The sequence below is a fragment of the Artemia sp. Qi Xiang Cuo genome, chromosome 13 (assembly GCF_049724085.1).
Source record: "Artemia sp. Qi Xiang Cuo chromosome 13, ASM4972408v1, whole genome shotgun sequence".
NCBI classification, from domain to species: domain Eukaryota; kingdom Metazoa; phylum Arthropoda; class Branchiopoda; order Anostraca; family Artemiidae; genus Artemia; species Artemia sp. Qi Xiang Cuo.
The window spans coordinates 71798442-71813073 of NC_142806.1; the positions used below are offsets into that span (position 1 = coordinate 71798442).

The following is a 14632-nucleotide window of genomic DNA, read 5'->3' on the forward strand; positions in this document are numbered from 1 at the left end:
AAATATATTTGTGATTTTTTTACTGATTGCCAGAAGTCTTCCAATCTTTATTTCTGTTTGTCCCTTGTTTGTAGTTGTCAAAGCATGTTTTTATTTTTGTTGATTCTTTTTGTTTTTCTTGATGTTTACTCTGTCTTTTCTGGCTCTGTCCAGTTGTTTTTGTGATAAAATGATGATAATGATTTGCCACATGTAATTCAACATAATAAAATCAAATATTTACAGATGATGTAAAGCTTTACATCAGTAAAGCATGGTGTATCTTCTCAAGATACACCAAATGACGATAAGATGACGCAGCAAATCTACAGGATGATTAAAAGGCATTGGTTAACTGGTTTAATTTAATTTCAATAACCATTGGTCAGGGGATATGTGGTGAATTATCTAGTGAACACAGTAGCACACCAGTATTCTATTTGTGAAGTTGTAATATGTTCTGTTGATTCCAGTAGGGACCTTGGTATTGTTTTTGATAATCAACTGAGGTTTGAAAACGAGTATTAGCTGTATCCCATAAAGCCAAATACAGTTTGCTTTATATCAAAAGAATGTTTAAACTGTAGAGCTTTACTAAGCTGTATAAAACAATGATGCAACCATTAGTTGAATACTGCACATCTGTGTGGTATCCAACAAGAAAATCTGATTCACAGCTTATTGAAAAAGTAAAAAAAAATGGGCATCAAAATTTGTTCCTTATTTGAAATGCTTGCCTTATCAGTGTAAACTATGAGCCTACCATCCTTGCAATTCAGGAGGGATAGAGTGGTCTTAAGTTAATGCTTTTCAAATTTATTTATGATGTTATAGAGGGGTAAGTTTAAACTTTATTCTACCCCCTTAATGTGCAAATATATACCCTGAATTGCTATATATAGAGATGGGGGTAAAATTCATTTGTGGCAAAGTTGATTAGCCTATTATATTGGAAAGAGCATAAGAAAGGCATCAAGTGGCATGTTCACTTTATTTTTAAGTCAACAGGCCTAATATGAAATTAGGCTACCAACATTTGCAAATTGGGGTGGGGGTAAAGTAAAGTGAAGCATTTACAGGAATGATTCACTATTAGGCCTATTTTCCTACATATTATGAAGCAAGCTAAGAATTGTTTTTTGAACTTTTTTCCTTCTCAACAGGCCTAGTTGTATATTGGTAGCAGGATGTTTCCTTTGGAATACTTGTACTTCTAGACTGTTTCAAAGACCAACAACAATAGCTTGAGTTACTTTGAATAGGCCTAGATAGGGACAGAAATTAAATTTTATGCAATCAGGTTATTTCTTTCTAGATTAAGTAGCCTATGTTTTGCTTTGTAATTTTTTAGTATACTTTTAATATTTATATAAACCTTTGGCTTATGAAATAGCTAAAAGTTTTCCATTTTTTTATTTAGGCTATATCATCTGATGTGAAATAAAGCAAATAGGACAAAATCAGCAGTCAGGTGTAGCCTATGCTACAGCTAGAAGCTATGTCTGGTCTTATTAGGGGTAAATGTCACTGACAGTTTGCACAAACCATTAATTGTGGGACGGTTTTAATCTTGGAAAATTAGCACAGCCTACCTATGCTAATATGTAGAGCAGGTAGGCTATCTAATCTTAGACATGATATAAAAAGGTTAGCTTTGGGTACTTGGGACTGGATGACATTTTGGACTGTGGGAAAAATTGTAGATGAAGTACTAATGGGGAAATGCCTCTTAAAGATGAAGATCTTAATCTTGGACAATTACCTTGACCAAAATGTATCTTTCCTTCTTTAATAATGGAGTCGTAAGCAGAGTTGTCGGTTTTGCGATTCTTATTCGAAAATTTCACAAACATAATCCTAAAGCCGAAAAACATAAGTAATGGTTCGTTTACACATTGCGGAAATTCGTCCGTATCTGTTCGAACTATGGCTAAAATAACGCTTCGTTTTAAGGCAAAGATTTCAAATTATTGCAACAGCATAACCTATGTTCTTACCCTCTTCTGAAAGTTGTTGAACAATAGAGAGCCAAATGAGACCGTTTTTCCTAGTTTTCTTATAGCCTGGGTGCGCAGGATCATAGAAGCTGGGTGTAGCCTTGAATCAAAGTTATAAGATCGTGTAGTTTTTGATAATCCATGCTTATGATTTTATTCATTTAAAAATCTTGCCAAGATTCCGTCCTGATTTGACCAAAACGTTGCGGAAAGCTAGAGATTTTTTCTAGCACAAAAACGGACGGAATTTCCGCACGGATTGCTAAATCCGCATGAATTTCCGCAATGTGTAAACGAACCATAGATTCGAAACAAGGATATTTTGCATGAGAATTATTTCAAAAAATTAGAAATTAGTTAGAATCTGAATTAGTTAGAAACTGGAAAGTGACTTAATATGCCATGTCTCGCCAAAATTGAAAACATTTCTTACAAAACTTGTATCTATCTTGGCGAGGCTTTCTTTTCCAAGACAGATCAACTTTATCTATCTCTACTTTTCTTCAGAAAAATATTTCTTGGACCTTCTATTTCTTCTTTGATTTTTAAGTACTTGCTGCTACCGGTTGCTATTGCTAACTAGAAAGTGGAGTTACCCCCAAGTCATCTTCGCTGGGTTCATTGCTAGCCTCCAAGTCATCCTTTTCAAAAATTAAGCGGCGATTGTCCAACAGAGGCAACAAGTTTGGATCAAGATCATTGATAAGATCTTTTTGAGACAGAAAGTCTAGATCATCGTCGTCATCATCTGACAAGTCCGACAACATCTCTTCAGGAGTATCAAAATATACTTGGCTGCCTCTTCTGCGTCAATTTGACGATTTTAAGCTCGTTTTCTTACTCTGTCGTAAGATTCCGCCATCTAGAAATTCTAATGGGGGGGGGGGGGGTTGAGAAGCTAATTCCCATTGGGGCATTGTATTGCGCGCTTTTAACTGAGAGTTTTATACTTATTTTATTATAGACTATGTAACCTTTTTACCATAGTTTGTGGTGGAACTCTAGGTGGTAAGGTATTAAACAGTGGGTCAAAGGGGAAGCGTATTTCAGTGGCCATACAGAGTCATAATCCAATTACTAGGATTCAGGTTCCCTAGAGAGCGGTTGGAGACACAAGGACTAACTATCTTGAGAAATACTAACATGAAGAAACAAAATTAAGAAAGTAATGTATTCATTTTTACTCACTTTTGCGATACAAAAACTGGATCAGGAATATCGGATAATCTGAGCTTCAATTTACTGTCATAGGCACTTTGATATAATTATACACTGAGATATATATTCCAACGTGGGTCTTATTTAAAATAAAAGTTCAAAAGTTGGGTTGAACATGGTAAAGGACTCGCGTAACATTGTCAAAATGGGCTGATAATGGATTCACTTTAAACTTACATATGTTTGATCTAGAACTATCAGAAAACTCATCCAGACTACTCTAGACTGACTCCTCTAGACTGGCTGGACTGCTCTAGACTGGCACGAAATATATATATATATATATATATATATATATATATATATATATATATATATATATATATATATATATATATATATATATATATATTCGAGTTATTTTCGAGGTATCTACTCAAGTAACATTTTGTTTACCCGTCAAATGCTCAAATTCATAATCTAGATCTTGGATTGTCATTATCCATTTGACTGAAATTCCCGTTGGATTTTTGAATGTGCTTAGGTATTGTAAGTTTTTATAGTCAGAACGCAGCTTAAATTTTCGACCCACTAAATAATGTCTAAATTTTTCTAAGTGGTGAATTATAGATAGTAGCTCTAATTGCGTTGCAGAATAACTGCTTTTGCCTTTTGATAAAATTCTACTTGAATAGCATATGATTGTCTCTATATACCGAGGGGGTTTCTTTAGGGAATCGGGATAGTCTTCTACGGCGATTAACTGGGCGATGATTGCACCGATGCCCAGAGCCGAGGCGTCCACAGTGGTGACCACAAATTGTCCTTTTTTCAAAAGCAGGTAGTGACAATACCGGTTCAGAAGTAAGTGCTATCTTGAGAGTGTCTAAGAAATTTTGAGCTTCCTGCGACCAGGTAATATTTTGGGGGGTATGTTTAGTTAGGTTCGTTAGAGGTTTCGCTATTTGGGTGTAATTACGTATGAATTTTCTAAAATAACTAGTCAAACCAAGAATTGTTCGCAATTGTTGTATAGTTTTTGGGGGTTTGAGATTTTCTAAGCATTTTATCTTGTGAGGGTCTGGTGTAATTTGACCTTGGGTAACTATCATTCCCAAAAATTTTATTTTAGGTTGAAGTAAATTTACTTTTTTAGGTCTACATTTCAGGTGGCCTTCCCTGAATTTTTCAAAAACTTGGGCCAATGTAGCTGAATGATCCTCGGGGTTTTCTCCTACAGAGATTACATCATCCACAAAATGAATAATGTTCTTTACGCCTTGTAATAAATGTAACAACGGTCTACATAGTGCACTTGAACAAGTTTTAATCCGAAACGTACTCTTAAATATTCATAAGGACTACATTCAGTTGTAAAAAAAGGCGTATTATTAACGATATTATCTCTTATTTTGACTTGGTGATACCCCTTTGTGACGTTGAGCGAAGTAAAATAATTATTTTTGTTTGAAACGAAGGTCAGGATCTCGTTGATTCAGGGCAGGGAAACTTATCGCTAACTACTTGCTTATTTAGGGCTCTATAATCCACTACAAGCCCGAGCTCCTTGTTCTTTTTTGGCTCTAGTATAACAGGGGTTGAATACGGGCTTATACTTGGGCGAATAATATTGTTTCTCTCTAATTTACGGATTTTATTTTTTAACCAATTTTTGTAGGGATGTATTATACAATTTTTGTAGGGATGAGGGAAACTACAGGGATACCCTGTAGTTTGGATAGAATGTTCATAGAATGGGATCAGTTCAATGTCCTCTTCACACGTAGAACATATATCTCTAAGGTTCCAGAGCAATTTGCCTAATTTTCCTCTTAATTCCGCATCTTGGATATGATCTAATTTAAATTTTTCCAACAATTGGGATCTTGTTAGTGGGTATTTATTCCTTGGGTTACTAATACCAATAGTATTAACTTAGCTTCTTTTGGAGTTTTTCCACTCGTTTAGATCGCATTCAGGAATAACTTGTATTTCAACACGAGACGTTCGCTTTTTTATTGTAATTATATAATTTTCATAGGTATTTGTCGACCAAATAAACCTTCCCCTTTTTTATATAGAATGATATGTTCTTCACAAAATAGATTTTCAGGGATTTCTACCCACGGGGATGCAAACTAAATTTCGGAGTTATCATTTACGGGTGTGACCATTTGTGAGGTCTTGACTCTTTGCATTGTTTTTGGGGGGATTTTTGTCTTACGCACCGCAAATCCATAATATTTTTCTTCCTAATTATTTTCTATTAAGTTAAGATTGGCATTTGGTTGCGTCAGATCTTCCGCTAGAAGGGTTGGTTGTAAGGGGCCCACGTTGAGGTTAAATGCTTCATTCCACAACTCTCCTATTTTCTTAATTTCTGCCTGCCTTTTCTCCTGCATTTTCCCTATCTTTGCTTTTATTGACTCGATCCACTTGCCGCTGGAATTTCTCCTACAGGACGAGAAATGGGGCACAAAAGATTTTATTCTACTCACTATTGCTTCCCCTTTCTTCACGCGTCGGAGAACAGGATTGGATGAATATACGAGTTTGTGATTAGCTATATATAATAACAACTTTATATATTTTAAAAAATTGGCACCGATTATAGCCTCGTGCGGAAAATTTTTACATATTTTGAAGTTGGTAGGGAAAATCCTATTATCTTTTGTCACATCAAGGCGTATTAAGCCATTTGCTTTCAGCCTATGCTCTGTGACAATAGTTAAACTGGAAAAGTTAAAATTTTTCTTTCATTTGATATACACTGGTAATGTATTGAATACATTTGCGTTTATTATATTAACTGTCGCACCGGAATGTATTAGCGCCTTGAAATAAATATTTGCAACACTAAAGTCATTAAATATAGGTAATATATCATTATTATCACTTAAAAAAGGTACAACTACTGGATAGGACCTATAAAAAATATTGGCCTCCAGGGTCCTGGTTAGTTTTCTTGGGGGCCTGATTTGTTTCCCTGTGGATTAATTTGATAGGTTGGTGTTTGACATTGTGGTTCGGTGGGAACTTCCCTAGTGGCTGATTGATATTTGATTGTCTTTGTTGCCACGTATTATTACGCGGGTTGAAATTTCTTTTGCCGACGGCTCGCAGCATTTGTTCATTTCGTGGGTAGAAGACGTACAGCTCTTTGCCTGGTGTTGGCTGAAGGTCTGTTTTGGTTTGGTTTTGGGTAATGTTTTTTTGAGAAAAATGTGGGTAAAATTTCTCGTGATTTTCCTGGCATTGATTCTCCTACATTCTGTAGTTTTGACTGGTTGTGGTTGGCCAAAGTCGTTTTGATTTCAGCCATTCTTTCTACTTCTTGAACTGCTAATTCTACAGTTTGAATATTCTTAGATATTATCATTCGGTATAGTTTCTCAGTCCTTGTAAGAAAGCGTTTAGCACAATTTTATCATATGAGCTACCAGATTCTTTCCCATTCTTTGCTTCTATAGATACCATTACATTATGTAGGTATTCCCTAACATTTTGTGTCTCGTCAAAACATACTGTTCCGTGCTTTAATTTGTGTGTTGAACTGGTCTCAACGAATCTTTCTCGGAACGCTTTTAGCAATTTTTCTATGGAGTTTATTGGGAGGTTGTTATCTTCCCCTATGGTGTTCTCTATTTGTTTTAAAAATGTTAACGCTTGCCCTTTTAGTCTCATTAACAACATGCTCACCAACGTTTTTAGGTCTGTTTGAGTTACTTCTACAAACTTGTTTAATTGTATAATACATTCATCTACATCTGAATCTCCATTATTTGAGTGAAGGGATTTTGAAATTTTCACTGTTTTAGCAATAATTTTTGTTTTAGCAATTTTTCGTTTGGATCTAATGACATATTGGTAATTATTTCAAAAACACTTAAAATTCGGCACTTAGGTTTTTTGATATTACTTAAATTTGACACTTTCAAATTTCGCTTATCTTATAAGGGGATTCTATTTCTTATCTTTTTCTTAGGGGTGTTCTTTTTTTTGTTACTATCTTAAGGGAACTTAGGTCTAACAAAATATTGTACTTTCTCTATGCGTAGTATTTCTCAATAATCTATATTTATAGTTAAATTTTTCTCCTAAGGGAAAATTTTGTCCTTGTGTTTTCTCCATTAAACAGATATGCGCCAATTCTAATTGGGGGGGGGATAAGCCAATTCACATGGGGAGATTTTCTTTTGTGTTTTCAAATGGGGGTTTTATACTTTTTTGTAGGGAGGTTATATGAATTTTATACCATGGTTTGAGGGCGAACTTCGTGCGGCGGGGGATTAAAGCAGCGGATCAATCGAGGAACGTTTTTTAATGGCCACACTGTGTCGAGATCCGATTAAAGGGATTCAGGCTCGTTAGAGAGCGGTTGGAGACACAAAAACTAATTATCTTGAGAACTACTAACACGAATAATAAACAATAAAAAAGTAATTTATTTATTTTTACTCACATTTGCGATACAAAAACTGGATCAGGAATATCGGATAATCAGCGCTTCAATTCACTGTCATAGGCACTTTCATAAAATTATACACTGAGATATATATTCCAACGCGGTTAATTTAAAATACAAGTTCAAAAATTGGGTTGAACATGCGGAAGGACTCACGTAACACTGTCAAAATTGTCAATGGGCTGATAATGGATTCATATTAAACTTACATATGTTATATCTAGAACTGTCAGAAAACTCCTCCAGACTACTCTAGACTGACTCCTTTAGACTGGCTTGACTGCTCTAGACTGGCGTGAAACTGCCAAGTTCTAACTAACTATACTATCCAATTTCGCCAGAGGTTCCATTAAGGCGTTGCTAAAAAGTATGTTACATTGGGCCCATTGGTCCAATGATGTGTCCTATATTCCTATTGGACAGGGAATACATCAATTGGCTGCTTAAACTTTCATACGATTTATAGCTATAAGGTTTTCACTTCGGAATTTTTCTTGACAAAAACAGTATTACTTTTGTAATTTATTGCTAACGACTTTTCACTTAGTTTCCAGATGGCTTATAATTTATCATGGTGAAACTCTTTGTGGGACAATACAACTTAGTTACATTGGAATACCTAACTCTAAACTTAGTTTCAGAAAAATTTAACTACATTACGTGAAAATACTTTGTATCTCTCGTGGCTATTATTTGTCCAATAAATTCTACCTTCTCTTGACAGTTTGGAGATTCAAGCTCCTAAATTTAAACTAAATTGTTGGTCGCCTGTCGCGTAACATTTGGTCACACTGATATTTATTGCATATTTTTGTGACGCTTTGTTTTTCTGCTTCAAGATGGATTTATTTATTGCTACTATATTTGCTGTGGGAAATATTATACAAAGTTTATTCGATCAAGATATATTGGTTTGCTACTTTTTAAATTGCACGACGAAGCCTATTTCATGTCTGTGGGTTACCTTATTTTAGGTTCAGATTTTAATTTGTTCTATTTTACGTGGGTAACTTTAATTTGGAAGGTTTGAGGTTTTTGAATTTTGATCCCGTTACAAAATAAAACAAAGTTAGACATATGGCACATACTGCCTACTCAATGATTCACCGTCCGTGAGGGTTGGTGTGAGATATTATTTAGGAGGGATCCCTCATACATAATTGCTGATGTTAAATTATACTTTTTTTCTTCATCCTTTTTATTTGTCTTATTTAATTGTTCGTTTCAAGATTTTGAGCCACGATCGTCCGATGTCGTATTTTTACAATACTAGGAAATGTATCTTGCTATTGATCCAAATTCTTCCACACATCATGAATTTCATCTACAGTAATTCAAAATTGTATATAATTTATACACATAGAATATGCAAGGAACCTCCCACCTTTTCGTTTATTTTCCAGTTTCTAGCTTAGAAAATAGCTTCCTTTTCATTCTTTTTTCTTATCCCTTGGTTTGGTGACTCACTGCTTAGGCCACATGTCACACAACAGCTCCCCGAAGGCATCAATCGACTGCCATTTTTCTGCACCATTAAAAGATGCTGCTATAAGCAATATTTTTTACAGCAAGATGGCAGTCTAAGCTCGAAAAAAACATTTTTGTTTTTTTAGAACAATTGCTTCTATAGGGTTAAAGCACTAGCAACCATGGGCGTAGGCAGCATTAGGCAGCATATTATCTAGGGGGGGGGGGGGCAGTCGATAGTGTGATGGAGTTTTATCAACTGCTTTTTCCAAACAATCTGCTTTTTCAGCCATATCTAATGTAAATTTGAAGGTCTAGGGGGGGGAGCTGCCCCTCCCTGCCCCCCCCTCCCTACGCCCATGCTAGCAACTTTAGTATATTTATCTTGCATACCATAGAAGAATAGGACCTTCACTAAAGCTCCTCAATTTGCTGAATCAAACGCTAGCTTATCAGCCATAATGCTGAGGATTCAAGAGCATGATGACGCAGGCACATCTCACTTATTAATTTAAGAGTGAAAATTTGGTTGATTTACATCCTCCACTCTTCCTTGAACCACATTGTTCTTCTCATAAAAACTTTATCTACAGCGTCTCTAAATCTAAAAAGTGTCATCATATTAATAAATTTGCTTCCTACAGAAATTAAGCTTGTGCCTCTATAATTACCACACTCCCTCTTATCACCTTTCTTACAGAGTAGTTTAATTAGATTTTTCCTAAAATTGCTAGGCACTTATTATTTTTTTCAAAAATAATATTAATAATCTTCAGTAATTTATCTCTAATAACCCAACCACTATATTTAAAAAAAATTATTTACCACACTATCAGCACCTTGTCCCTTATTTTATTTTATATTTTTAGTGCTGTCTCTAACTCTTCCTGGCAAAATAAATCTTCCTTCACTTTCAAAGTGTCACAAATTACATCATTCTTTTGTACATCATATACTCAGATACGAGGAAACTCTATCAACTTCTCAAATAAAAATCATACAACTTCAATAAGAAGCGATGTAATACTCTTATCACAGGAAAAGACGATAGTACAAAAAGATGGATGTCCCACTTTCAAATTTTACTTAAACCTAAGAGGCACATAGCAGCCCTCCTATTTCAAACCTCGAATTTCTATAATTTTTTCGCAAAAAATAGCAGCTCTCCTAATCAGCTCTAGGAAGATGAAATGTGTCATCATGGACATCAATGATGATGCCAATGTTAGACCATCAGCTCTGCAAGAGATCCAGGGAGTCATCAAACAACTCAAGAGTCACAAGAACTCAGGAATTGACCCGATCTCAAAAGAAATCTTCAATTTAGCCCCGAGCCTAGCTTTAAGACTTCAGAATCTTTTCAATGCAATTTAGACGCAAGAATCCTTCCCCACTATATTCTAGTTATAAAACTTGTATTCAAAAAGGATGAACGAGTTAAATGCAAAAACTGTCACGGTATATCCCTCATTAGCGCAGCTGCAAAGAGCTTTCCTATTGTTTTTCACAAACTGCGTCTGATCTGCAAGAAACTCGACAGCCAAACCGAATCAAGCTGGATTCAGAGCAGGCATGAGGCCCATTGATCTGCTCTTCATGCTGGGACAGATAGTCAAACATAGGGCCAAACTTCCATAAACAGCAACAGCAGTCCTTATTGGGTTTGCCAGCAAATCTGATCGGCTGTCTTTTGTGAGATTTGGATGGCAATGCTGGAAGATAAAGTCTATCCAAGACCGTTTCCCTAGTCTAGGTATACTACAAACACACGTGGACCTGCATCCAAGTCAACAAAGGGAGCTCCTGTCTTAATTCAGTATTAAATCCGGTGTGAGACAAGGTTGTATCCTCCCCACAAAGCTTTTCAGCTTTGTAATTGACTGGATTGTAATGAAAGCTATGCGATGATGCATTGGATGGAATTCACGTGAGCCCGGGTCACTAATTTTGACTACGTGGAAGATGGTCCCCTGTTATGTAATTCTTCCCTAGAAATGCAGAACAAGCGCCGGACAGAATCTGCAGCACCTGCTGCCATGGGATTGAAGATCAGATTTGAAAAGAGAAAAACAGTGACTAACTATGGATTTTATTCATCTCTAATACTGAATAACCGCTAGAATGATCTAGTTAGCAAAATTTAAAAACCTAGGCTCAATCGTAGACATTAATGGTGATTGCAGTAATGAAATGATTATCAGTATATCAGTAGCCTCCTCTGTCATTTCACAACTGCATGGAATGCCCTGGAAAAGGATGAATATCAGTAGTAAGACTATACATCAACTGTTTGAATCCCTTGTCTACTCCGTCCTCCTATACGGATGCAAAACCTGGCCAATAAAAGTATCCAAAACTCAGGCTTTGAATTCGTTTGAGAATAGTTGCATAAAGTACATACTCGGACTGAATGTGCACGACCGAGTATCGGGTGAAATAATAAGAAAAAGTTCTGGCCATGTCTCTTGCAGGCTGGATAACTCCTTTGTTTTTAGAGCACTTTGGTGCAAAACCCTCCCAGGCTGGAAAAAAGGCTTGGAGGCTACACCTAAACCCAGAAGAACACAATCAAGTCCAACCTCGGACCAAATGTTGTGTGACGGCATGGAATGTCGTCAAACGCCAGACGACAGGCGACAGGGAGACAGGAATATGGCACAGACGAATGTGGTGCAGGCGACACAGACGACAGGAATGTAGATGGAACCCCTCCTGGCTTGAAATTATTGCACTTTTGATACTTGACTGTGCCCAAAGGAATACAACCGTGTGTCACCTCCTAGTGCAAGAAAGAACTGCACATATCGTGTTCTTATTTAAATTACCCAATCAAACTTCAAATATGATTGGCATTATCGTAATTTTGTGGCATCAAGGCTAATTTAATAGAAATTTAATTCAAATGTACCTCTTATCCTAGTCCAATTTTATGTTTTGACAAAAAAGTAACTGGCAACACATAAAGAAGTTTTTTGTTAATTATCATTTTAGGTTGATTTAATGAATTCTAATATTTTCCAAATTATTTGGGGGAAGGGGGCTACTGCCTTTGACCCCTTAAATGATGCCTTTGACCAGAAGTTTGAAAGTTGCATTTATTATAAGGGTGGAAGAAGAAAAGCGCAATTTGGGGAGCCATGTTTTGTTGGTATCCCTCCCAAACACTATTTCTGCATGTGTTCCTATCACTAGATATGAGATTTTGCTTTCAAAAAATCTCTCTCTCTCTCTCAACATACTATGACCATTGCCCACTTATGGTAACCATGGCAAAAACAAATTTGGAGACAAGTCACTGCTTCCCATACGAAAATGTTACTTTCCTTTTTGCTCAAAGGGGACTGTAATTCTCCTGTTTGGGGTTTTAAACTGTGGTGATTCCAGCTATCTGACGCTATTTGTGAGGGCTTTCAAGCTATTTTTAGTATTTAAGCAGACTAAAAGATTAACCGTTTCTTCTTAAACTATGAAACACTCTGAAAAAATAACATCGTCAAGTTTTTGTCTTCGAGCGTAAATATTGCATGCCTCTCTTCTCAATCCTCACTTCTTGATCGTATGATATAAAAAAAATATCAATAATCCTTGTTGGGATGTAGATAACAAAATATTATTTTAAATGATACCTTTGACGTTGGAATCGATTAGATTCTTCCTCTGATTTTTGTCGTTTAGCTCAAAATGTTGAATTTTGAGTTAATATGTCATAATTTTATCTGCAAAGTAACAATAGTAACATCCTTGAAATGTGTCTGGGAACATTTAACAATTTCATAAGTAGTTTCGCCAAATTTCGGTCACCTACCCCTTTATCAATTCTATGACAACAGTCCCAACTATTTTGTTGGGATTTTTGCTTTTATGCTTATCGAATAATCTAACTGTCTCCTGTCTAACTATCTTATTTTGTCTCAATTAGCAGCAAAGCTGCTATTTGGTACAGGAAGGGGAATCATGTCTGTTACTTCACCAATTATGTTGCTGAAATTTCAACACCAACCCATGGAGGTACATTTGGATTTGGTTTTACCCTATTAATAGTCTTAGGTATTACAGTCACGTATACTGTTGGAATTTTAGCCCCAAGATTGATTCTTTTATTAGTAATAACTTAAAGAACGAATAGAACGTCCTAGAACGTCGAATAACGTCCTAGTAAAGAACGAATCACACTGTCACCACCTATACCCATGTTGCGCTCTAAGTAATTTTATACTAATACGTGACGTTATTCGAAATGACGTCAAATTGTTTATATTTCATGATTAAAGGTTTTAGTATGACGTCAATTATGGTTTTAACTTAGGATGTATGACGCTATTTGTCATTTTGTATGTTAAGATGGATTTTCTTATCAAAAATTTCATTTTATCTAAATATTACTTTTGTTAGTTAGAAAAGTCACCAGATATTTTGACTTTCTTTCAAATGAGCCATCCCTCTACGTTGTTCTAATTCCCCACTAGCGTCAATAAAAAAAAGGATAAAAAATAGATACCCACCCATGTGACCGGGAGCACCCTTGACCTTATTCTTACAAACCTTGCTCCATATTAAAAAGACGTGTCTTCGAACGGGCCATTGGGCAAATCGGACCATCACACTCTGCTGATGAAGGCAAAAAGTGAAATCAGGAAGCTTAAGAAAATAAAAGTACTCCGGAGACCTATCGCGAAGTCTGCTATTAATACGTACGGAATGTGGGTCGGTACTCACTGCTTCAGCGAAGTATACAACAAAAGCGATGTCAACAGGAAAGCAGAAATATTTCAGTCCCTACTCTATGACAAATACTTAGAAGTTTTCCCGGAAAAGCAATTTGTCATGAGCGAATCTGACAAGCCCTGGATCACTCCAAAAATAAAACAGCTGATTCGCGGAAAAAACACTGTAAGGCAGTCAAGTGGTGACGCAACGTCGTTACGATTATTAAGAAACAAAATCGTTAGCCTTTGTCACGAGGCAAGAAAGTCCTTCGAAAAATCCCTTTCGAACCCTGAAATAAAAAAGGATCCCCGTAAATGGTACCGTCTAGTAAGGCAGATTGCTGGAAAAACAGTATCATCCAGTATCCGTATTCTGAACGATGATGGGTCACTCATGATTGCAAATGACGTCAACAATTACTTTACTGATATTTGTACATCCTTTCCTGCCCCAACTAACACTGAAATAGAGAATCTACTGTCAATATGCCCTGACGAAGGTGAAATCGAAATAGTTGAGTATCAAGTTTTCAAAGAGCTGAACAAGTTGAGTCCATCCAGTAGCTCTTTTCCTGAAGAGCTGCCTATAAGGTTAATAGGAGAGTTATCTCTTTTCCTGGCCAAGCCACTTGGACACATCATCAGAAAATGTTTCGCCCAGTCAACTTTCCCGTCGTGCTGGAAACGCGCATTTGTGCGTTTTATACCGAAGACTAAAACACCCAAATCTTGCAACGAGTTACGACCGATATCAATCACATCTACCTGTGCAAAAATCGCCAAGTCATTCATCCTGCGTGAATTGCTCAAGCAAACGCGGGAAAACATAGACCGTTACCAGTATGGCGGCCTAAAAGGTT

General features: G+C 36.3%; 1 protein-coding gene across 1 annotated transcript in view; it reads right to left on the reverse strand.

Annotated features, from left to right (window-relative positions):
• Positions 1-1757, reverse strand: part of LOC148945622 (bromodomain-containing protein 3-like) — a 193430-nt gene extending 191673 nt beyond the window's left edge. Inside the window, exon 1 of the mRNA XM_089098755.1 lies at positions 1742-1757. The gene's annotated coding sequence lies outside the window, so the exon portion shown is untranslated. The remainder of the gene's footprint in view (positions 1-1741) is intronic.
• Between the last annotated feature and the right edge of the window lie 12875 nt (positions 1758-14632).